General features: G+C 51.4%; 1 protein-coding gene across 1 annotated transcript in view; it reads right to left on the bottom strand.

The window, feature by feature from the left end:
* Positions 1-24,281, bottom strand: part of TMEM229B (transmembrane protein 229B) — a 43,035-nt gene extending 18,754 nt beyond the window's left edge. Inside the window, exon 1 of the mRNA XM_028141539.2 lies at positions 24,223-24,281. The gene's annotated coding sequence lies outside the window, so the exon portion shown is untranslated. The remainder of the gene's footprint in view (positions 1-24,222) is intronic.
* Between the last annotated feature and the right edge of the window lie 436 nt (positions 24,282-24,717).

The following is a 24,717-nucleotide window of genomic DNA, read 5'->3' as shown; positions in this document are numbered from 1 at the left end:
CGTTCTGCCAGCTTCGTATTTGTAAACATACAGCCGAGTCTGTCCGTACGGTTTTCCCCTCGACAGGCCAGGCGCTGCTGGGAGCCTGAAGAGCAGAGACCCCGACACGGGTTCAAGCCTCTCTACCTGCCCTCCTCCGCAGCCCACCGCACCCGCTCCTCCTCCAAGACCCTGCCTCCCACCTCACCCCTTTGATGATGCTGCCATCTTCCCACAGTCCCCCATCACCAAGGTCCCCACGGGCCCTTTCCTTCTATTGAAACGTAATTTTCCAGACTGTTGAATCTCAGAGGGAAGGCAGGGGTGAGTGGGAAGAGATCAACCCAAGGATTTGTATGCATATATGCCTAACCCATGGGCACAGACAATAGGGTGGTGAAGGCCTGGGGCAGGGGGCGGGGGCAGACTAGAAGGGGTCAATGGGGGGAAAAAGGGGGGGCATATGTAATATTTCAACAATAAATATTTAAATTAAAAAATAAGTTTTAAAAAAGAAACACTGTTCCATCTTTAAAATCATTATGTGTCTGTTTCCCCCTCCACATAATGAATTCCAAGACCATGAAATTTCTGTTCGGTGGCTAGACAAACAAGGAAGAGAAGGGCCCAGCTAAATTCTTGGGGGATTGCACGGTCCAGTGTTATTAACCAAACCTAGTGATGGCTGGGAATCGTCCCTCATTTTCAGGCTCTCATCATGGAAGGGCTTTCTCTGGAGATGAGGGATGAAAGAAGGATGCTCATGCTCCTTTCTCCCACCTCCAAGAGCCATCACCTGGACTGAGCGGTGTGGATAGACGAGGTGGGTGCCTTGGGTGTAGACCCGTGGTCGGCAAACTGCGGCTCACGAGCCACATGCGGCTCTTTGGCCCCTTGAGTGTGGCTCTTCCACAAAATACCACGGCCTGGGCGAGTCTATTTTGAAGAAGAGGCATTAGAAGAAGTTTAAGTTTAAAAAAATCTTGCTCTCAAAAGAAATTTCAATCGTTGTACTGTTGATATTTGGCTCTGTTGACTAATGAGTTTGCCGACCACTGGTCTAGACAATCCGGAAGACGTGTCACATGAGAAAGTCTGGGGCAGGATTGAGGCGTCCCAGGCGTCCCCCGGGACACTGCAGGCTCCAAGCTCAGGGTCAGGCCGGAGAATGACAATGCCTATTCTGTTATTTCTACAACGTGCTGGCCCTCTCAAAAGGCACATCCAGTTTTCATGCAAGTGGAATTCATTTCCCGAAGAGGTTTACCCACCGGCTGCTGGCAGGAAATTCCCTCTGCATCATTCTCGCTCCTCCCCTATAACTATGTAGGGTAAGCTGGGTTTGCAGGATTGAATCTCTGCTTCTCTGACCGGAACCTAAAAACCAAATCTGGCCCTGGCCGGTTTTGCTCAGTGGTTAGAGTGTCAGCCTTCTGACCGAAGGGTCGAGGGTTCGATTTCTGGTCAAGGGCATATACCTCGGTTGCAGGCTCGATCCCCAGGGCCCGGTTGGGGCAAATGCAGGAGGCAACCAATCGATGTGTCTCACACCCTCTCATCCACTCTCTCTAAAAAATCAATGGAAAAATATCCTCAGGTGAGAATTAAACAAACAAAAGCAAACAAACAAACAAAAAACCAACAACAAATCTACCCCAACTCACCGCCCACACCTACATGGCCCAGAACCTGAGACTGGAGCCAGGAAGCAGCAGGCAAAACACTATCCCTCTCTCTCTCCCACTCTCCTCTTCCTTAACTCTCCCCAAATCTACTTCACCCCGGGTTCCCACAAAGGAAAGAGAAGCTGCCCCGAAGGCCCATTGCAGAGCCCTCTGGTTACTCCAAGTCCTCCCAGTACTTCCCATGTGACACAGAACGAATGCTTGTACTTGTCCTGTAGTAAGACCGGCCCTGAACACAAGTGGATTTGGCAACTTCCCCAACCCAGGAGTGACCACACACAGCTACAAATATAACTGGAGCTCCAAATACCCCGGGGAGCGAGGAGACCCAGGCCCTGGGCACCCGACTGGCATAGGCAAGGTGGGTGAAGACAGGGGGTGGACGCCACCTGACCTTGCCTTCTACTCTGGGCCCGCTCCCTCAGGGCTTGGAATCTGGGTTTCCCCGTTGGCTGGACATCTCGCCACCCAGCCTTCTGTCTCACCTGAGGCCACCTGTCCTCTCTTCCTCCCCGCCTCCCCCCCCCCCACTCCAGTTCACTCTAACTACATGCCCCTCCCATGTTCCCTCTGCATGAACCCTGACAGCCCAGTCCCTGTATCTCAGAGGGTGGTCTGGCCCCATGCCCCTCTCCTGTCCCCCCACCCCCCTGACTCCTGGCACTGGTAACCACTGCTTGCTGCCTGAAAGGCTGGACAGCTGCTGGGCTCTCTAATTAGCTGCCTGGCCGCCGTCCCAGGGCGAGGCATGTGTTACTGTAAAGAGCTGCCTCCCGCCCCTTCATCAATAATCCCCTATGCAGCTCCCATCAGGTGGCAGCTGAAGGGCCCTGGAAATCCTTGTCACATGAGACCAGCGAGCCTCCTCCTGCCAGCCGTGCTCTCACAGACTCGCTGACAAAGTGACCACACATTTATTTATCTGGGTGCTCCCTGTTATCGCCGTGTCCTTAGGGTGTCCTCAGGTTACCCCATTGATTTTTAGAGAGAGTGGAAGAGAGAGGGAAAGAGAGAGAAATATCGATGTGATAGAAACACATCCATTGGTTGCCTCCGGCACGGGCCCTGACCAGGGCCCAGGCCGGGGGAGGAGCCTGCAACCGAGGTATGTGCCCCTGACCGGAATCAAAGCTGGGACCCTTTGGTCCGCAGGCTGGCGCTCTGTCCACTGAACCGGCTAGAGCTATACCGTAATTTCTGATGTCGGGGCACAAAAAAGGGGAGAGGCCTGATAGGGGACAGAAAGAAACGGGATGTTAGAAAGTGAGTCTTAGCCGAAACCGGTTTGGCTCAGTGGATAGAGCGTCGGCCTGTGGACTCAAGGGTCCCAGGTTCGATTCCGGTCAGGGGCATGTACCTTGGTTGCGGGCACATCCCCAGTGGGGGGGGTGCAAGAGGCAGCTGATCGATGTTTCTCTCTCATCGATGTTTCTAACTCTCTATCCCTCTCTCTTCCTCTCTGTAAAAAGTCAATAAAATATATTAAAAAAAAAAAGAAAGTGAGTCTTAGACTTCGGTAAGGAGGTAGCATTTGGGCATAGGTCAGAAAGATGAGAAGAGCTTTGGGAAAAGCATTCCAGGCAGAGGGAACAGTCAGTGAAAAGACCGAGGTAGGAGCAAGCTAAACCAGTATGGGAAACAGCAAGGCCAGAGAAGCCAGAGGAGGTGTAGTTAAGCAGACAGACATGTCCTACCCCGTATCGCACACGTCTTCTCGTGGTCCCTGCAGTGCCAGCGGGGCCAGCGCAAGACCCCCAGTCGCCAAGTGAACATGGCCAGTCCACGAAGATTCGCCCGGCAGGCAGGGGCTGGAAACTGTGGGTCCTAGTCAGCGGTGCACCGTGTTCATTAACAAACGAAAGGAACGTGAGATCATATGACTGATGGCCTGTCGTTTCCATCAGCTTCTGAACAAAAGAATTTAAGTAACTTTACCAGGCCCCTCGCTGGCCTGGGTGTTTCACTTTAACAAGAAAGTGAATGTTCCTTTTGACTCCAGCTAGGTGGTTGGGCTTTCTGTCACTTGCAATCAAGAAAATCTGGACCAACACAAGTGATTTTTTCCCCCGTTCTGGAACACACCTCGTTGGCACGAGGATCACGTATCTGAGCACCACCTGCCTACCTCTGCTGCTGCAAAAACCAGACGGTAAGGTGCGGGACGAGAAGACAGGTCAGACGCCTGGCCAGGCGGATCCATCTCAGCAAGGTGGCCATAGCTTTGGGGGCGTCCCTTCTGGCTACTACCCCGACTTTGTCATGTCCTCTTGACTGGTAGAGAGGATAACTCACCTGACTCTTGCTAGGAACCCAGCACACCCTGACTATCTTCTGTGAACAGGATACATGAAAACTAGCAGCCGGGAGATCAGGCACAAGCCAAGAACAGGTAGTGCACACATATATTATTTCTCTACAGACTCCAGAACTGCACTATTCAAAGTGATAGTCACTGCCTACAACTGGATATTTAAATGTTAATTAACTAAAAGTGGGTAATATAAAGAATTCCGTTCCTCAGCGGCACTAGCCACATTCAAGTGCTCAGCCGCTACGTGTGGCTGGTGTCTACCAGACTGGACGGTGCAGAGGTAGAGCATGGCCATCACCACAGAGGGTTCTACTGGACCGCACCGCTCTAGGACTGACCAAGGGTGAGCAGAAGGCTGCCCAGCACACAGACCGAAAGCTGAGCTCCGTTTCCTTGCTCTTGGAAATCCTCCCCTTTTGAACAGACACCCCTGCCCTGGCTCTTCCTCAAGCTCAGGCCACGTGAACCAAGGCTGTCACTGTGAGATGGGGGGAGGGTCACCCCTTGTTCCATGAAAGTCACTGTCCACTGCCTGAGGAGTGACTTACATCCAAGAGCCCAGGAGGGGGTCCTGCCTACCGGTGAATGAGGCCAGCCACTAGGTCTCTGGCTATAACTCAGTCTAGGGATGCTGCTTGGGGTGTTAAAAACTCCACACCATTTACTGGGCATCTTCTATGTGCCAGGTTATCTCATTAGTCCCCTCCACACACAGGTCACCTCATCACTCCCCTCCACAAGGCTATGAGGCAGACATTAACTCTGACTTTACTCAGGAGGCAAGAGAAGCTCAAAGAAGTCAATGGGAGGGCCAGCACTTTGCCCCCCTACATCACTCATGAGATGGGGACGTGTGGATGGAAACTAAGAGACTTGATTTACCTGTGGCAACAGGCACCTACAGGTGGCAATAGGTTCTCATGGCAGACAGTCAGTCTTACGTGAGCTGCCCTTTCCAGCCTCCTCGAGTCCACCCAGGGGCTTGGGAGGGCCGCCTTCCAAGGGTCTGCTCATGGAGGCCCAGGCACTGAAGACATCCCATCAGAACCACAGGAAGGCCCTAGCACAGATCAGCCTGGGACGACGGTAGGGGGGTCAGAACACGGACATGTGGCATTTATCCTGGGCAAAGAGGGGAGGGGCGTGATCACACGTTTGTCTCAGAAGGCAATCTGTTCCTCATCTCCGCTCCCAAGCTCTGGACAACACTTGACATACAGGAGACACTCAGTATCCACGGGTGAGGGGGCCTGGCCAAGGGGAGCCAGAGGGCAAGTGCATTGGATGAAGGACTGAGGAATGCGAGTTTTTCCGGGGGAGCTGTGACGGACGCTGTTTGCTCTACACTTGACCCCAATCCAACTGTCTCTTTCGCTGATGCCCTGCCAAGGCATTCGGGGTGAGTTAATGAACTGACCAAATACAGCAGGCTGATTTTTAAGTTGATAATTTTGTATGGCCCGGGAATAATGTTATAAATATCCAAATGGCCCTTGGCAGAACAACGGTTCCCCACCCCTGCGTTCCTTTAAGGAATGGCACAGAGGAAACGGCAGCATCCACTGGGCTGGGCACTGGCTGCAACCAGGCCCTTGCACCATGGGCCTCAGCCAGGAAGCCTGGCTCCTCACTCCGTCTCTCACACGACAGCTCCATCTACCTCTAAAGAAGTGAGCCTGGCAACATGCTCAAAATATGGCTCCAAACAGCACTGAGGCAAGAGTAATTAAAGGGAATGTTATCTCACTCCGTCTCTCATTAGCCACGTAATTAGACTGCTGAAAATAATTAACATTCCTTTTGACAAAGGAAACAGAGGACCCATTACATTCATTAGGACAGCCTCAACAGCCTCAGCAAGGCCCCTGCAGGACAGAGTCAGCATCCGGGAACTCTAGGGCGAGCTGGTGCTCACGGGCCCTGATGTATGCACTACAGATAACAATAACACTTGTACACAATCAGAGGAAAAGAACTTGGAGGAAATGCATGGCTGTTTCTAGACGGGAGGCCAGGGGCATATGCCTGCCTCCCCGAAGGCCCTAGAAAATGACCAAAAAGGCCTTTTCTATGGAAAATAAATCCATTACCGTCCTAGAAAACAGGAAGGAATTATATGGATTCCCTGAAGATGGAAGGTCGATGGGAATAAACATGGAGAAACCACAACCCCCCCAAAATAAAATCATGATAGAATAATCATAATAATCGATACTCCTATAGCACATATATATGCCAGACATTGCTCTAAGAACTTTGGCACACATTATCTCATTTAAACCTCACCAAAAATCCTTTGAGATAGAGAATATTATTATCCCTACTTGATAAATCAGACCCTGCGTCACCCGGCTTTCCCAAGGCACAGAGCGAGGGAGTGTCGGGGCTGGGATGTGAACCCAGGCAGGGTAGCTGAGGACTCTATGCTCAGCCAGATGAGCAGCTCCGGGGGCTCGAACTCTGGAGCCTGCAGATCAGAGGCCCAGGAGGAGTCCTGAGTGGAGGGATTCTCATTAGCCACGTAAACGGGCTTCTGTCCACAAGCCCATACTAATGAGGCCCATACTAGTGGTGGGCCGCTGACCACCTCTCCACCCAGGCCTGTGCCCTGGACACTGGGCGAGGGACAAAAACCAAACCTCGAAAGAAGCACCAAATTTAAGAACAGAAGTTCTAGCTAGAAAACAAAATGAACAAAGTCAACAGAATAAATTATTTTTAAAGGTTCGATTAATAGCCTCTGAGGGGCAAGAAGGGCTACTGAATCCATGAAACAAAACAAAGCTATTTGCAGGAAAAAAAAATTAAAGATCTTAGAAATGAAGGGACTACGCAGCGGTTAACTGGTTACCTCTGGATCAAAAATAGAGGGACTTCGTGAAAATTTTTCTTTACGTATTTCTATCTTTCTAAACTCCCTATACTGAACATATATTACTTTAGAATCTGGAAAGTTTTTTTAAAAGCCCGAGGTAGGTGCTCAGTAAGATTTGGTTGCAAAGTAGTTGTTCTGCAAAGCAAAAGGGGATGGATTCTAACCCTCCAACAGCCCTTGGCCCTATCCAGGCTGGTCCCTAACTCACACCATCCATGCTCCATCTCTGGGTCTCTGTGCACACGGTTCCCCTCCTGGAAGGCCCTTGTCTCTCCTCCCCGTTTGCCCGTACTTGCCGGTTCTTCAATGCCCACTCAAAGATCAGCCTCATTAAGGAAAGGTCTCTGCATCCTGCCAAACCCACACGACCCCTCCTCCCCCAAACTCCGAAAGGCACCTAATTCTCCAGGCACCTCTGGTTGAGCTGTCCTGTGGGGTCACCGTACTGATGACTTTTACACCCTTTACCTTCCAGGGAGTCCAAGCCTTGTCTCCCCAACTCTGTGGCTGGCTCCTTAACGACACCGAGAGGGCACTGGCCTTCTCTTCATGCCCCGCTGTGCCCAAATAAACCTGAGGCGCTTTCGCAAGAACATCCTCATATGTCAGTTGAGTGGATGACGGATGAGCTTCTGTTCCTGGTGGGAGTAGGAAGAGGAAAACGACTGTCGAAATGCCAGTTTTCAACAGGGCTGTGCCCACCATCGCACACGGGCGAGGCCCTCGTCAACGATGCACCTGGTCCCAGACAGCTTTGCGCTCCCACACCCGTGTGGGCTCCAGAAATACCTGCAAACCCGGAGTGGGCGGTTGGGAAACCTAGGGGTGACACGTTGATGAAGAGCAGGCTATTGACACGGTCTTACGGTATCTCCCCCTAGATTATTAGTAACGAGGGAAAACAGTGAATGCACGGTCTTACGGTATCTCCCCCTAGATTATTAGTAACGAGGGAAAACAGTGAATGCACAGTGCAGAAGCTGGGCCACACCGTGACCGAGTGGTCCAACTTCACACACAAAGGGCAGATGGGCATCCAGTGCCTCTGGATGCAACACTCTGAAAAGGACGCACATCACCCTGTGTATCCCAGCCGGGAATGCATAACCACGGTCTACAGAGGAGGCAACATCAGAGAAGGGCATTCTTTTTTTTAAAAAAAAAAGGGGGGGGGGGAGGCTACATTCTTCAAAAATGTCGATGTCATGAAAGACAAAGGAAGGCTGAGGACCTTTCTAGATGAAAGGAGACAAGAGACATGACAACAGGATGCAGTTTGGGGCGCCTAGACTGGATCCTGTGCTGGGAGGAAGCATGCTGTAAAGGACATGACTGGGTCAACGGACAAAACCGAAATACAAGCAGCAGATGAAAGTATCGCACAATGTTCAACGTACTGCAGGTGAGATAAAGCGATGTCCTCTTCTTAGGAAAGCCACACTAAAATGTTTAGCGTTTAAGGGCTATGATGCAGGCAACTTACTCTCAAATGGCTCAAAAGAGAGAATGAGAGAGAGAAAGAAAACATAAATGATAAAGCAAATGAGGCAAAATATTTAAAAGAGTGACTCTGGATAAAGAATATATGGGTGTCTTGTACTATTCTGGCAACTTTTCTGTAAGTTTGAAATCAATTTCCAAATAAAAAGTTTGGGGGAATAACAACGAGCGAGCCCCTTCCATTCGACAGGGGTGGGGTGAGGGTGGAGCCAGGGAGGACACCGGTCATCCCATGTCTGCACTGGACACAGACGATCCAGCGCTGCCCAAGTGTCCCTCGCGAACACATTCCCTCTTCCAATGTGGCCTCCTCCTCGTACTTCTTCATCAGGCCACTCCTTCCTCTCCCAAGGCCAGCGATCTTCCAGGAGGCCTCCCTATGATACCGGCGTTGAGTGGCCCTTTGGGTCTATTCTTATATAGAGTTAATATTTCCTGGAAATGTTTCAACGCCTCTTTTGTCTACAAGCCCATCCTAATGAGGCAAGTTCTACTTATTAAGCCTTCTAGGTTTTATAAGGTCTCTCTCTCTCTCTCTCTCTCTCTCTCTCTCTCTCACACACACACACACACACACACACACACACATACCATTTTGTGGCTAATACTACTCACACTGCCTGAGTCTAGGCGTTTAGGCCACGTTCCTCCCTTCTGAGACCTCGTGCAGGCTTTTTAGGTTGGATGCCCTGGTTCCCACACCACCATCACCATCACCAGTGTAACCCCAAAGTAATCCCCCCCCAAATCCACACACAGGCACGCCTCCCTCCCCCAGTTCACGGTCTGTCACAGCTGGGTGTGGTCACTTTAGCTCACAGACAGCCAGAGTCTCTTTAAGCTGCCTCACAGCGGGCTAAAGGGAATCATTTACTTATTAATTCAGAAATGCGCATATGCATCTTTCATGTGCAGACTATGCAATGGTGGGCAGGCCAGAGTGTGAAAGCTGAAGCACTACTGTGGGGCTGGCTGTTTTTAACACAGCGGAAACATAAAATCTTGGAAATTGTACTGTTCTATCAAACACCAGAAAGCTAATAATAATAACAACTTACATCTGACAGTGCCTTTTACTTGAGGCCTTTTCAAGTCCATCTCATTATTCATGCATGTTCATCCACATGTTCATTAAGTAACTAGTGTCTATGTCATGTTACCAGGTACATGCAAAGACCCAAGCCCTGGCCACAGGAGGCTGACGTTCTAAGTGGCCCTGGATGGCCCAACTGGCCCACGAGACACCTGCTTAGGGTGCCGCCCAGGATGGGGCACCAAAGAAAACTACTTCAAAGAGGAGAGGAGAGAGCATCAAAAGGGGCTTTGTGGCTTCACTGCGCAAGTACATTCTGTGGTTTCTAAAACCACGATTTTCTGTTATAACTTAGACCTCTACTAATATATTTTTAAAGACTTACGGGACCCTGACCTGGTCAGCGCTGAGGGCCTCTGAAGGTGTCCATCCAGCCCACAGAGCAGAGGCTGCAATCCCAAATGCCAACACAGGTCAAGCAGGCAACTCGACCGAGTGACGTCCTGAGAGCTACCAAGAAAGCAGGACTGACAGGACTGGGTGAGGGACTCAGCGGAGGGGGCGAGAGGGAGGAGTGGTGGATGACTCCTGACTTCTCACTTGGGCCATGGCGGTGTCATCCCGAGAGCAGGATACAGGAAGAGGGCGCGTTGGAGGTGACTCACGGGGAGCCGCTGCGTTTCAGATGCTCTAAGTCTGAGGTGCCCACGGGATTCCAGGCTGGGCAGGTCTGGGACCCCAGCAGCAAGGAGCAGCACAGGGGAGGAGCGTGCTGGGGAGAAGGTGGGAGAGGCACCGTCCAGGGCTGGCAGAGGTGCTGTGAAGGGGCCTGAGGAAGGGCAGGGAGGCAGGAGGACACCCCGGAAAGGGCCCTGTCCGGGAAGCGGGGGCAGGAGGGTTTGGGGTGGTGGTCAGTGCAGAAGCAAGGCAGACAGGGCAGGAAGAGATTCAGCAGCCGAGGCCATTGGGGACCACTGTGGGAAGAGCAGTGGCTGCAAAGGAAGGTGACTGAGACAGTGTGTATGGGAGACTCTTGAGAAATTTGCTTGTGAAGGAAAGAGGACAGAAAGCTGCTGGAGAAGGAGAGATGACAGGGCTGTCCTTCCCCTCCCTCCCTCCCTTCCTTCTTTCCCAGGTAAGAGAGACCTCAGGATGTTCAAATGCTAAGAAAAACCACAGCGAGGGGGAGCTTGTGGGCGGGACATAGACCGTGGGGTGCACATGGATGCTCTGGCCGTCCTGAGGCACTGGACGAGAGCGCGATGAGCCACAATCCCGAAGGCCAGCAGGACACGTGTGTCATTAACTCCCCTTTACAGATAGGGGACCCTAACACGCGGTGTTAAGGTCACATAAATATCGGGGCACTAGGGCCCAGACCGAGGACATAGGTCTCCCAGTTCCTGGTCCTGGTCCTTCTTCCAGATCAGCAGTTCTCAGTGGGGGGCCCTCTCTCAGCCCCACGGGAGGGAGGGCGTGCTCCAGGTACTGCGGACATCCTCCAGGTCACATGAGCCCACGAAAGGACTCTCTCACGTGACTTTAGAATGGCCCACTGGACAGCCGGAGGCGAAAAGCCCTTTGTAATGATCTGCATCTAGAGCCAAACACCCTTTCTAAAATAAGCACAGAGGATTTTCTGCTGGGTTTTAACACAGACAGGCAGTCCTCGGGTTACGTCGGAGATCCGTTCCTACGGTGCGAGGTAATGCGATTTTCGCCTTAAGTCGGAACCCGCCTACATAAGCACCTACGTCACGCACATGGAGCACTTACACAGCAGTAATGAAGTGAAACAGAAAAAAAAATGTAAAAGAAAGATAACAATTCCTGACCTTTACTTGTGGTAAATAAATAATAAAAAACATAAAGCACATATGTACATACATCGAAATGACGGAACTTTTTCTATATATATATAAATAAATGAGTAATGGCAACGTAACCACGAAACGACGTACGTCGAGTCCGACGTAACCCGAGGACTGCCTGTACTGAGTTGTCCGGGAATGCCACTAGAGTACGAATCGAGGGGGTACCGTACTTTATGTTCGTTGGAACTTTACCGAGAGTGGCTCCCCAGTTTGGAAAATCACACTGACGTCAGCACCTCCTCCCTTGGGATTCGAGTCACCCACACAACACACCTGTATCTGGTGGGTACTGGGCTGCTACCTTCTCAGTGCGCAGGTTCAAGCATCTGACTCCTTCCTTCTGGCTTCGTGTAGTCACGCTCGAGCAAGTATATATTAAGAAACCAGATATTGTATAACTAACTTGTCCTGTATTTCTCTCTTACTATATAACAATTGAGGCATTTTATTGATACTTGTAAATTTATATAAGTAGGTAGGTCATATTATCTAGGAGTCCTAGTCAGGGTAATTAGGAGGCATTGCAAATATTGGCTAAATAAAAAGGGGACACCATTCCGCACCGTGTACCCCTAGAAGCAAGAGAAACTGCGGTGTGAGGCAAAGGCAGGGCTGAGCAGAATCGGAGCGGCTTCATGGGATCAATCCCACAGAACAAACTCAGTGGTCTCGTACAGAGACCTACATGAAGCTCCTGGATGATGGGTCTCCTGGCGATAGGGCCACTGTGTGGGGCTTAAGAAAACTGTTCAGTTGGGCACCCTGGGGAAACTTCATTTCTGTGATTAATTTAAATCGTACCCTGTCTCAGCCTTTTCCAGCCCAACGACACTGGGTAAAAGACCACGAGTCAACCTGCAGGGGCCAGGGCCATGGTAAATGGTTCAACGCCCAGAGGCGAAGAGGTGCTTACCAGAAGCCAAAGCAATGGGTGCCAGGCGCGGGCTGGGGAATATCTCCTTAATGGGCGAGAAGATGAGCACACAGTTCGTAAGAGGATGCTCAAGGAGGTGTATTTATGGAAAATGCTACAGCGTGAGGAACTGTGGGCAGGCGCAGGGATAGAGACATCATCTCAGAGGACCTCCGATAGGTGAAAAAGGCAGGCCAGACATACTCAGGGCTCAGATGCTGAGAGGGGCTGGTTATTTAACGGTGGGGATAAGGAGGCATACATTCCCATGGGCGTGCCCAGCACTGCCAAACAGGGACAAAGGGGAAATAAATGTGCCCTCGATCAGCTAACTGACTCGTGTGCCTTCTCCCTACGGAGGGCAGGGGGGCCTGGGGAGAGAGGAAGGGGCGGCCTGCTGGCTTGGAGTGCACATGGGCGGGCTCTTCCACTAACACTCGCCACTCGTCTCCTCTCCTCTCGCTTTCCTCATCAAAAAATGAATAAGACACTTCAGATTCCATCATTTTCCCATTGTTTTTGTATTTTTCCAGGAGCACTTGTATATTTAAAAAAAAAATTTTTTTTAACATCAGGTCAAAGCAGCTGTAGGCATGAACAAGCAGTCAGACTCTCAAATGAGTAGCTGCCTCACGTCCCCGGAGAGAGCAGAGGACCCAGGCTCAGTGGGGCTCCAAAGGCACACCCACAAGGAGGAAGTGCATCCAGGAATCAGTTTACAAGTCCTTCTGGGGAGCTGACGCGGCCGAGGGGCCAAGAGGGCCCACACCCATGACATAGGGACACCAGCAGGTACCTCCCTCCCCGAGGGCACACCAGTTCATCTCCGAGATGAGGCAATGGGAAGAGGAAGAGCCTTCCAGGATTCAGAGTCATGCAGGGCCAGGACTGACGAGGGTGAAGCAAGAGAGCCATTTGCTTCAGGCACAAAATTTAAATTTAAGATGTGCCAAAAAAAAAAAAAAAAAGCTTAGTAATCAAGATACATGATATTGTAATGCAATATTTTACAAAATCAAGTTGGTCAGCTAAGGTGCAGGCTGTAGGTGTACTGGAACCAGGGCCAGGATTCGGGCCAGGCCAGTGAGGCAGGGTCAGGCGAGGTCCTGGGATGTTGAAAGCGTCGCACATCACGAAGCCCGGTCCCACCCCTGGTGCCAATCACGCCGCTGTGGAGAAACAAGGCACAGCACCCTATCCGAAACCCTTACAGTTCAGGGTGTTGTTGTTGTTGTTAATCCTCACCCGGGGATGTTTTTCCAAGGGAGACACTTCGACTGGTTCACTGGTTGCCTTTCATAAGAGTCCCGACCAGGGCCAGGATCAGGGATCGAGCCCTTGACCCAAATCAAACCCGAGACTCTTCAGTCTGTGGGCCAACGTTTTATCCACTGAGCCAAATCAGCTAGGGGTATAATTCAGGATTTTTTTAAAAAGGTAATGTCGAGTACATCTCATAGATGACATAGTCCCATAGCAGGGTGCAGGCAGGAAACCCCTCCTACCCCCCCATCAAACGAGGGAACATTTCTTCGGCCACATCTGTGAATATTCCACACTCCACAGAACAGACAACCAGCGGCCTCACATTAGTCCAGGCCAGGTTTTGCCGTCACGCGAGCTAAAGAAAAGCTTTCCGTTGTAGACCATCGTGGATTTTGAGAAATATAAAGGAGTGTGAGTCTTAATAGCATTTACATTCGTTTTCTTATAGGAAAAAAACCCCCAGCAGATTGGATCCAAATCTTTTGTTATAAACTTATGCAGACAGGACAACTGCAAAGTCCTCACCAGTGATCCTCCAGAAGAAGGCAATTTCTAACGGCTGGTCAAGCCCAGAGCAGACTCACAGCAGCATTTCCTACCAGCCAACCAACCGCTATTATTAAACACCGTCTGTGTGTAAAGCCTCGTGCAGAGTCCTGGGCGGTACTAAGACGCACAAGACACGGTTCCAGCCCTCAAGAGCTTAAAGGTAGTAAGGACAAGAAGGGAAATACAAACCATAGAATTCTGACGACTGAAAGGCACTAGTCCACACTCACACTTTAGAAATGATGAAGCCAGGCAGTTAATGGCAGAAGGAGAACAGAATCTGGGTTAGCTAACTGCCCTATAAAAATAAAAATAATAATATAAATAATATATATATATATAGATTGATTTGAGAGAAAGGTAGAGAGAGAGAGAAACACCAACTTGTTCTTCCACTTATTTGTGCATTTATTGGTTGCTTCTTGTATGTGCCCTGACCGAAGATGGAACCTGCAACCTTGGCATATCGAGACAACGCTCTAACCAACTGAGGTTCGGGGCCAGGGCCTTCACTGCTCCTTCCATGTGCTTCTTGCATAATCATTGCCCACGCAGGGATGAAATTACGAGAGGAGTAAAAGATCCCAGCTCAAGTAGTTTGGGTCAAATGTACCTTTGAAGCGAAAATGGCCTCTGACTTGAAAAAGAACTTGTGTTTGGGGAGCCAGCAAAGCAGACGAGGGCCGTCCGGGCAGGAGAATGACAGGAGATACAGGGTGGGCATGTGTGTGGCAGCTGAGCCAGGCATGTGGATTAGTCTCTGGCAAAGGCACGGAAGGAGTTGGGAAAGCAGGGACAGCCGATGCAGGGAGAGCTGACGTGCCAGAATGGAGAACTGATGATTACGTCCGCAGCAGCACTTCCCAGCCATTCGCCTCCCCCTCCAGGACCGGTCACGGCGGCCCACCACCCCGGAGGGAAGAGCTGGAGTGTGGTGGCTTCCGACCGTACACTCTGAGGTCAGAGTCTTCCCATCGGAACCCAGGCTCTGTGGCCAACTGTGACTTTGGACAAGCTGCTTAACCTCTCTTTGCCTCAGTTTACTGGTTTGTAAAATCAAGGCCATGCAGGTGCCTCTCTCATGAGGGTCGAATGAAAGAGCATGTTGATTGTACTGAAAACAGTACCTAGTATTCTAAGTACTCAATAAAGGTTAGATGTCGTTAAGACGTTTTATTTAAGTTAAAATTTCAGTTAAGTATATACTGTAGCCTTATCCTAAGCAATAATATCCGAGAAACCATGGGCTTCTCACGACAGTTATGGCTTTGATGATTCACATATAACAAGAGGTTAAATCAAAAGTGTTCACTAAGGGACCAAGCACAATAGGTCTGACGCTCCCAAGCTGGCAAGAGAGGCTTCCACAGGACCAAGAAACTTGATGCCCGACCCTGCAACTGGGAGGGTGGGGTGGACTGGCATCTGACCACCACCTGAAACACCCGCGGTATGAGACACAGCCTCGCCACCCGCTATTGGAGGAGCCGAGGGAGATGGCTGAGCTGGGGGGGGAGGGGGGGTCAGCCTGCATGCCCAGGTTCACAGTGCCAACAAATGTGCGATTGTTTCCTTGCACTTATATACGGGCCACTTGCAAGAGAGGCCCCTGTCCAAAAGGGCCCCTCTGACAGACTGAAGGACCTTAGCCGAAAGAGGCCGAAGGTGAATCTCTAAGTTTTAGAGGCTAAGGAAAGAAGAATGATTTAGAATAAAGGATAATTTGCTCTTTTCAAGACAAATGGAAGTGAATGATCCCAGCAACTCACGGCGGGGAGAGATGTCTGAGAAACTATGAACTTGGCCAGAAGAGAAAGAATCGGGGGAGGCATGGAACAGACTGACATGCCTCGAGGTGGGGTTGCGGGGGACAAGAAGAGATTAAACCAAAGAATTTATATACTTACTAGAGGCCCGGGTCCCTCAGCCTGGCCTGCGGGAATAGAGCCAAAACTGGCTCTCCAACATTCCCCGAGGGGTCCCAGATTGCGAGAGGGCGGTTCTCGGGTGGGAATCTGGCTCCCTCTTCTCTGGTTCCAGGTGCGTCACCCGAGAACCTCAGCTGCCAAGTCACCGCAGCTCAGCAGCTCCTGCGTTGAGCATCTGCCCCCTGGTGGTCAGTGCACATCATAGCTACAGGTCAGACGGTCGGCTGGTTGCTTAGGTTTTTATATATATAGATATGCATTGCCCATGGACACAGGCAATAGGGTGGTGAAGACCTGGGGTGGGGTGTGGGGGGGGGGTAAAGGCTGGGAGGAGGGGAGAAAGCTGGGGGTGGGAGATATCTGCAATACTATCAACAATAAAAAATGTATTTTTTTAAAAACACACCTCTGTTATATTTTTTATGGACAACAAATAAACACACAATCAAACAAAAAATAAATATATACCTCCAGGCCCAGGAAGCTAGAAGCTGGCAGACAGCAGTGCTAAGCCAAATGAACGCTTTCCTGTCCCTCCCAGCCCACTGACAAAGGACTGGACACATGAAATACTGAATTGTGACTTAAAGTGACCACAAGACCTTCTACTGCCTGAGAATGCCCATAAAGGTATGGGGACTGATCGAGTTTTCATCCCAGGACAGGGAAAGGACTAATCCTGCTGAAAAAAAAAACATAAAGGGGCCGTAGAAGACAAAATTAAGTCACTTTATGAACACATCCCAATGAGTCATGTTTCTTTACACTAATTAGAAACATAGTTATTAAAACGGAACGTGTGTCCCTGTACCAACTAAAATCATCTCTCATATTCCCACTGGTAAAGTAAGCACCATTAGAAATAACTGGTATAGGGCAATAAGGAACTAAGGGAAAAAGCAAGGCAGGCAGGGGCAGAAAAGATTAGTCTGGTGGCTTCAGTGGGAACTCATTTGCTCCTCAACTCTGAATATGATGGAATAAAAATAGAAGTGTATCAATGGATAGCAGAACCCAAGAGTCCTTGGACAAATGGCTTTGTTCACAGGGAAATCCAGGTGGCCCAATTGCATGTACAGAGAAGCTGTGACTCCCTGGGTTCCTAAAATGAGTTTATGATATGATCTTGCTCTTTTAGGCCAGAGCAAAGGCAGCAGAGAAGAGGCGCGCTCTCAGGACACTGAGTCACCTGGGACGCATCAGCCAATGTCCCCGAATCCTGGAGCCCTGGAGGGGTCTGGAGCCAAACCAGTCCCTGGAGTCTGCCAAGTCCAAGTGCAGAATGTAAAACACACCACTGCACAACTTCCCTGCTGCCTTCACTGAGGCAGCTGGAACGTGCCGGGGGACGGGGGGGTGAAGTTTACGTTTAAGACAAGATACAAGGGGTGCTTGCTCCCCATGGTTTAGGACATGGAGAGTACACACCTCGCAGCTGCCCTGTTTACCAGCACACAGTCAGGGGAGAAATTACCTGACCCAGTCCCCTTTTGCAAGAAGGTACTTACTCCAGCTCTCACTTTGCCCCTTACCGTCCAATTTGGCTTCTTTCTTCTGGGGTTTCTCCTTCAACCCGACCTCTGTTTCCCTAGCTCTGTCTTCTGAGTTATCCCCTGAGTTGGGACCAAATTAATCAGATTCTACTGGATCATCCAGCATTATTGTGCCAACATTCTTATTTTACTAATAAGGAAACTAAAGGACTCAGAGTCACTGAGCTGAGACAGGAGCCCAAGTCCCCTAACCCCTAGCACAATACTCCATAACACACCATCGTGCTAACTCTCCAACGGGGCCAGCTCACCGCCGCCAGGCCACCGCCTCAACCTTCATTCTTCTTCCACAAACGCCTCAAAATGGTAGGAGAGCCTCAGAGTTAACTTGCCTGAAACCAACAGGGATGAAAGAGATGAGAATCATCTCAACGAACTAGCTGGTCACCCTTGAATAGACTAACCAGTGGCCACAAATCCTTTCTCAGAAGAACAGGATAGTCGGCTATACTCTGCAGAGCGTACCCGGGACCCAGAGTCATGATAGGTCTCCACAGCTGAACTGTAATAATGGGCAGGGGGAGGCGCAGAAATGAGGTTGGAGGATGAGGACTGGAGTCAAGAATCTGAAAAGATAAGCTGCTGTGACTAGTGACAGCGGAGTGACAGAAAGAAAAACGCTGCCCAGAGAGCCTGTTAAGCAAGAGAAAAAAAAATTGGCACCAAAATGAAATGGGGTTTACGAGATACATTCTATTCTCCTTACAGCAACTCCCAGGCCATCTGGTCTACTTCCTCCATGCAGGGTACTGACCTCTCTCTTCTTCCCCGACATTCACTGGGATGGTTTTCAAACGAGAATCTGGAATGCCAACTCCTTTTAACGAGCTGTGTTTAATCCACATAAGCCCTCCTTCTTATCGTTTAACTAACACCACCTCCACTTTTGCCTTCTTCCCAACATGCAATTCATAGACCACGATGGAATCAGGCAGATCCCAGTTCAAATCCCAGCTTAGACCCTTGCTAGCTGTGTGACATGTGCAATCATTTTAACTTTCAGCGAGCCTCAGTTTTTCTAGCTGTAAAATGGGGACAAATAAGTAGCTATCTCATTGCTATGAAAGAAGAAGAACATATATCAAGTGCTTAGCCCAGTGCCTGGTATATAGTAAGTACCTAATGAATGATGGCTGTTACTGCTACTATTGCTAAGAGCACTGAAACCTGCTGAAGCTCCATTTGCGGAATTAAGTCTCAGAGGGCTGAAATGGGTTGTCCAAGGTCACACAAGTGAGACAGGAAGGAATGCAGATGTCCTCATTCCAGAAGTCTTTGTCACCTGTCAGCTCCTACACAAACAACATCACTGCCCAATGACCTAGAAATCTGGGTATCTGATCACATCCTAGTACCACAGCTGATTAATAAGCCCTCACCATGTTCTAGAAACCATGCAGGCTATATGAAAGCTTTAAGGCTTCTACAAATCAAGGCAGGAAAGTCATCTTCTGTTATGGCAGGCAAAAGCACAATTAAAATACAAAAATATGGCCTGGCTGGTGTGGCTCCGTGGCTGAACATTGACCTATGAACCAGGAGGTCACGGTTCAATTCCCCGTCAGGGCACATGCCTGAGTTGCAGTCTCGATCCCCAGTAGGGGGCATGTAAGAGGCAGCCAATCAATGATTCTTTCTTGTCATTGATATGCATCTCTCTCTCTCTCTCTCTCTCTCTCTCTTCCTTCCTTTCTGAAATCAATACAATATATATTTTTTTTAAAAAGAGAGAAGTGTCTATATATATATATTTTTTTAATTTATTTATTTTTTTTAATCTGGAGCTGTTGCCCTGTCCGGTGTGGGTCAGTTGGTTAAGTCTGTGGTCGGCAAACTGCGGCTCGTGAGCCACATGCGGCTCTTTGGCCCCTTCAGTTTTTAGCAAAGGCCAGCTTAGGAGTACCCTAATTAAGTTAATAGCAATGTACCTACCTATATAGTTTAAGTTTAAAAAATTCGGCTCTCAAAAGAAATTTCAATCGTTGTACTGTTGACACTTGGCTCTGTTGACTAGTGAGTTTGCCGACCACTGGGTTAAGTGATGTCCCATGCACTCAAAGGTTGATGGCTTGATTCCTGGTCAGGGCACGCGCCCCAGTTGCGAGTTTGATCCCTGGTCGGGATTCATACGGGAGGCCACTTCGATGTTTCTCTCCCACATCAATGTTGCTCTCTCTCTCCCTTCCTCTCTCTCTAAAATCAACAAAACATTTTTTTTTTTTAAATCTAGAGCTGCTGCTTGCTTGTGTTGCCCAGTGGTAACAACACTTCTTGTCCATATTTAAGAAAGTAGATGAAAGTAAGACCAATGCCCTGACTGCCTTTTTCCCAGCTTAGGAAAGGCACTTTTGATTGGGAATAAGAGGGAGAGAGATCCGAGGGACCAGGGACTAAAATGGGGCTTGGCTAAGGACAGCAGTAAAAAAAGAAGATGGGGATAGCAGTGGGCTAAATATAGGCCCCTGCCACTGCTCCAAAGAAGGGCAGTTACTGTCTACAAGGTGGGCTTCGTGCTGCATCAGGGCCTGTCCCTCCAGGGATGGCACAAGCCACGAAGCCATGAAGCCCCAGGAAGCACATTTATCTTGAAGCATGAATCACCCTCAGAGGCCCAGAAAAGAATCCTCTCTTTGTGGCCCTTCCATCTCCTTTTTGGCTGGCATCCCTCTCTCCTCGGGGCTGGTGTCAAGGCCTTATGAAAACGCAGGCTGAGTGACCTTTCTGATAGAAATGAAGCATTCCAGAAACTCATGTGACGGGGTGTCTCTTAAACACGGAAAAGGAAACAATGAATGAATGAACCCGCTCGGAGGCATTCGTCATTCACGTCCAACCACGGAAGCGGTCAGAAATGGCTAGTGTGTTCTGACTGCAGGGCTTCTGGAGTGGAAAGAAAAGCAGAAAGTGTACTTTCTGATTACGCCCCCAATCTATTCCATCTCCCTACATTAAGTTCGTACTTGGCCATGCAAGTCTTTTTTTTTTTTTTTAATCCACCATGCTTCTGTGGAGCAGCAGGAAAGCGCAATCTGAGGCCGTGTCCACGTAGACTGTGTGCTCTAACATCAAGAATGCTGTCCCTTCGACCACACCAGGCACACTGGGAGCCAAGAGCCCGGCAACGATATCAAACTGCCTGTTGGGGAGCCAGCAGAGTAGAGGATAGTGGGGAGCTCCATGCTCAGAAACAGGGCTTGGCAATGCCCTTGGTTACTCCTCAAACTGTCACACTGGACGGTGACCGACTCCAAGGTAGAAGCACCAACACCCGCGGCGGGTGGGAAGTCACCTTTCGGAGCCACCCTTCCAAGGAGCAGAGGGCCAAGACCACTCTGGGACCTCGACCCCACTGAATTGCACACAGGGGAACGGATGTTAAAATGAACCACGAGGACAGCCTTAGGGTGGAAGCGAGCGGGAGTCCAACCTGCAGGATGGGACGAGAGCAGACGGGAGGGAGCGGGGCCTCCTTCCGCCCGGGAATGGGATCGATCCCTTATTCTGCCTCAGTTCTATGTACGGATGGGAGTTGCAGGGGTGGAAAACCACACCGTTTCCTTAAGTCACAGCAGCACGGAGCTCCCCACAGCTCAGAGTCCCAGGCCAACATCTATCTGAAACCAAGCACCTGGGTGCCTGAATTCTATCAGCCCGCGGAACGAATGAAAAAGTGTAACCCCTGGGTCTCTTCCAGTGCTTGAGTCCAAACACTCTGAAATGCCAGGAAAGGAAAACTTCCCCAACACAGACGTTCAGTCAAACCACGGCCAGGGAGCTCACGCTCAACGTGACTCGGTTTCCCTCCAAGGAAATCGTAAACAGAAGTGCCAGCTCCTAGCCCTTCCCCAGAAATCAGCTACACTTGCCTTTTCAAACACCGAGCCTCTGATTCCCGAGAGGCGGTGGTGCAGGAAGCAGAAGACCTGACCAGAAAGGCTGACTCCTCCTGCTCGGAATCCCTTCCAACATTCCCTCCTCGGCCAGGTGTCGCCACAAAAAAGCGCTGAGAGTTTGCCAAGTAAGAAATTACCCGCACCTTAAAAGGAATGTTCCTGCAATGAAAAAAATAAAACTCCAACATCCTTGTCTGTAAATTAGGGGGGTGGGGGGATGAGGGGAGGAGGGAGGAGAAAAGTAAAGAGATACAAATTTGAATACAGCCTGGCTGTTGTTGGGAGGGTTAGATTTCCCTTCCCTCAAGGACAGCCAGATCTTCTATGGTTGCTGATAAGACCAAGCAGCTTCACTTTACTGCCCTCACCCAGGTCTCAGCTTCTAACATCAGTGTCCCCAACCTCCTCAGAGACCCTTCTCCCAGCGTGGAGGGTGGACTGTCCCTGCTGCCCAGACTGGACCCTGTCTGGGGAAACCCTGCTAGGAAGGAGCTCTAAGACACCCGAGGGCAGAGGCAGACACAAAGACACTTGCTGCCCATGTGCTACCACAAGCGCCTTTCTGATGAAAAACTATCCTTTCAAAAACCAACACCGAGCTTTCCCTAACCACAAACGCTGTCACTTAGCCCTTTCCCCCAAAGTGACACCTTTCCCTCTAGAGACAAGCGGCAAATCCGACACAAGTGAAATAAAAGACAGTGTAAGGCTCCCTAACTCATTTGACATCTTTCATTCAATGACCTGAGGCTCTTAAAGTCACTTTACAAATGCAAAAATTCACACCTCATCACTTTAAAGGAGGGAGTCAGAGGAAGTATCATTTTCCCATGCTACAGTCAGTGCATTTGAGGAACAATCCACGGAAAATCCCCTTCTCTTATCATTGGGGGTAGAGGGGTCAGGACTCCATATCATTATCCTCATGTTACAGTCAGTACATCTGAGGAGCAACCCTCAGCTATAAGTAAGTAGCTTGGGACAAAGCCAAAGGGTGGGGGGAGGCTGAGCAATAGCCACCCTGCCCGTGTAGAGGGGAAAGGGCCCCAGAAGTGGGACTGGTGGTGCTCTCTGGTCTAGAACCTGCATCTGACTTTCGCCACAGTTCCAGGACCACAGATCTATAGCTCAGGGGCCTTCTTTTTCCCCTGCTGCTCCTTGGTGGTCCTGAAACATCCCTCACTCCTGTACCTTTAAGTGACCGAAGTTATTTCGCTCCAAGGATCAGATGAAATACATTGGTCCAGCCCCCACGGTCTCCCACGTACCCATCTCTGTCCCCAAATACAAAACCTTGTAAAGGGGGGCCAAGCCTCATCTCAGCCCACCCCTCCATGCCTCTATAGACCAAGATGTCCTGCAGCACCCCCCCCCTGCCCCCACCTTCCTGGCCCAATCACTTGTATCATTGGCTCATTCACAGGAGCAGGCAGGAGAGAATCCCAGCAGACCAGCTACCCCTCCTACCCAATACCTTCTGTCTCCACAGGCAAGCAGATGTAGCTCGGCCTTGCAACCAGAGGGAAAAGCCAACTGTCAAAGGGCTATCCTTTCTGAGGGAAAGAAAGGCAATGGGCAGTCCTGCCACAGGATAGAAGCTGATGATGGTCACATGCAAGCGGCTTGGAGCTGGAGGTACCTCATTCCTGAAGACACAAGATCAGGGATCAGGGACCTGGGACCTGGGACCTGGAACCTGGCCCATTGTTTTTCTAGAGAGAAAGACACTGTACCACCCCCAGGGCAGGCCATTCAGCCCTCCCCTCGATCCTTCTTCCTGGTTACACAAAGACAGAACCCAGGCCTCCTGATGACCCAAGTCTGAAGGCCAGAGCAACAGCTCATTTGTTACTAAGTGCTGTGAACACAATAGAATTGATGAGCAGAGCCCCCAAGGTTACACTGGCCCGGATCTCCCAGGGTCCCGCTCTTCCCCCCCCCCCACCCCCCCACCCCCGGGCGGGCGTGAAGCAGCATCAGAACCACCTGCCACCCTAGGCTCTGTACCTGAGGCAACTAGACTTCCCCCCAAGGAAACTGGAGAAAGAGGGAGACATAGTCCTGAGAAGGAAGGGAAGGGGTCAGCTCTGCCTGGGCATACACAGAGAGAGGGAAAGAAAGACACCTGGGAAAGAGGCCAGCATCTCTCTGCCCTTGCCAGAAGCAGGGATGAACGGTCTTCATGTCAGCCCTGCACCTCCCACCGATGAGTGGAGATCAGAGAGGGAGAGAGAGAGCTGGCAGCCAGGGGGCTGGGCTGGGCCGGGCCCCAGGGTGTGCGGTCCACCATCACCGAGCTTCTCCAAGCACCCCGGAGAGAAGGCAGCAGGGTCCTTTTGGACGGTTCCCATCTGGAAAGCTCTCAGCCTCAAACTAAGGAGGGTCTGTGATTTCCACTCCCAAGCACTGGCTCCCTAACTTCCAACAGACTGGCGCCCCCCTTTGCCCTCCCGAGGTGGCCTCGTGGGGTGCTCTCCGCCCGGAGGAAGGGGGTGTCAACCTTCTGCAGCCAGAGCTGCCCGTCTGGCCCCTTCCCCTGGCATCTCCTCCATGCCCCTTTGTTTTCCGGCGGGGAAAGTTGCCAGCAGGCACCCCTTCCCCAACACGCCCCCCTGTGTGCCCATCCCCCTCAGGGAATCCAAGCCCCGGCGCACCCGCTAATCTGCCGCTAGCTCTCGGGCCGGGGCAGCCGCTTCGAAACCGAAAGCAAAGAGGAAGCGGGACGGGGCAGCGCCCCCAGCCCGGTCTCCCGGTCTTCCCATCCCCGCATCCCGCCCGCACCTCCTCACTCGCGCCGGCCGCCCCGCGGGGCCACCTCTCCGGGCGGCGGAAAGGCCTCTCTGCGGGCATCGGGGGCACCTACCAGTGCGGGGCCGGGGCCGGGGCCGGGGCCGCGGGCAGGGCAAGGCTGGGCCGGCCGCGTGCGGGCAGGTGCGGCCAGGAGCGCCGTGTCGCCGGCTCGCTCCCGCTCCTCCTCCCGCGCCCGGACTGGGGCGCTCGCTCTCCTGCGCCGCCCGCTCCCCGCCCCCACGCCGGGCGTGGGGCTCCCCCCGCGCCGAGTGGCCGGCCGTGCCTCCCCCACGCCGCCGGCCTCCGGCGCCGCGCCTAGTCCCGCATGGAGTGCCGGCGCCCGCCGCGGGGGCCGGGAGGCTGCAGCCGCCGCAGCCCGGGCCGCACGGAGCCCCCGGCGGCGGCGGCGGCGGCGGCACTCACCCATAGTACGGATGCGAGGCCGACTGCACATGCTCGCGTCTGACAGGCGCCCGGCCTCCGGCCCCGCTTAACTCCTTGCTCGCCTGCCGGCCGCCGGGTGCGCTCCCTCGCTGGCCCCGCCGCCTTTCGCAGCCCGGAGTCGGCC

This window comes from Eptesicus fuscus, chromosome 5 (genome assembly GCF_027574615.1).
Source record: "Eptesicus fuscus isolate TK198812 chromosome 5, DD_ASM_mEF_20220401, whole genome shotgun sequence".
Classification (NCBI taxonomy): Eukaryota; Metazoa; Chordata; class Mammalia; order Chiroptera; family Vespertilionidae; genus Eptesicus; species Eptesicus fuscus.
Note: the sequence above shows the minus strand (reverse complement) of the source record. Positions and strands in the feature narration are given on the sequence as shown.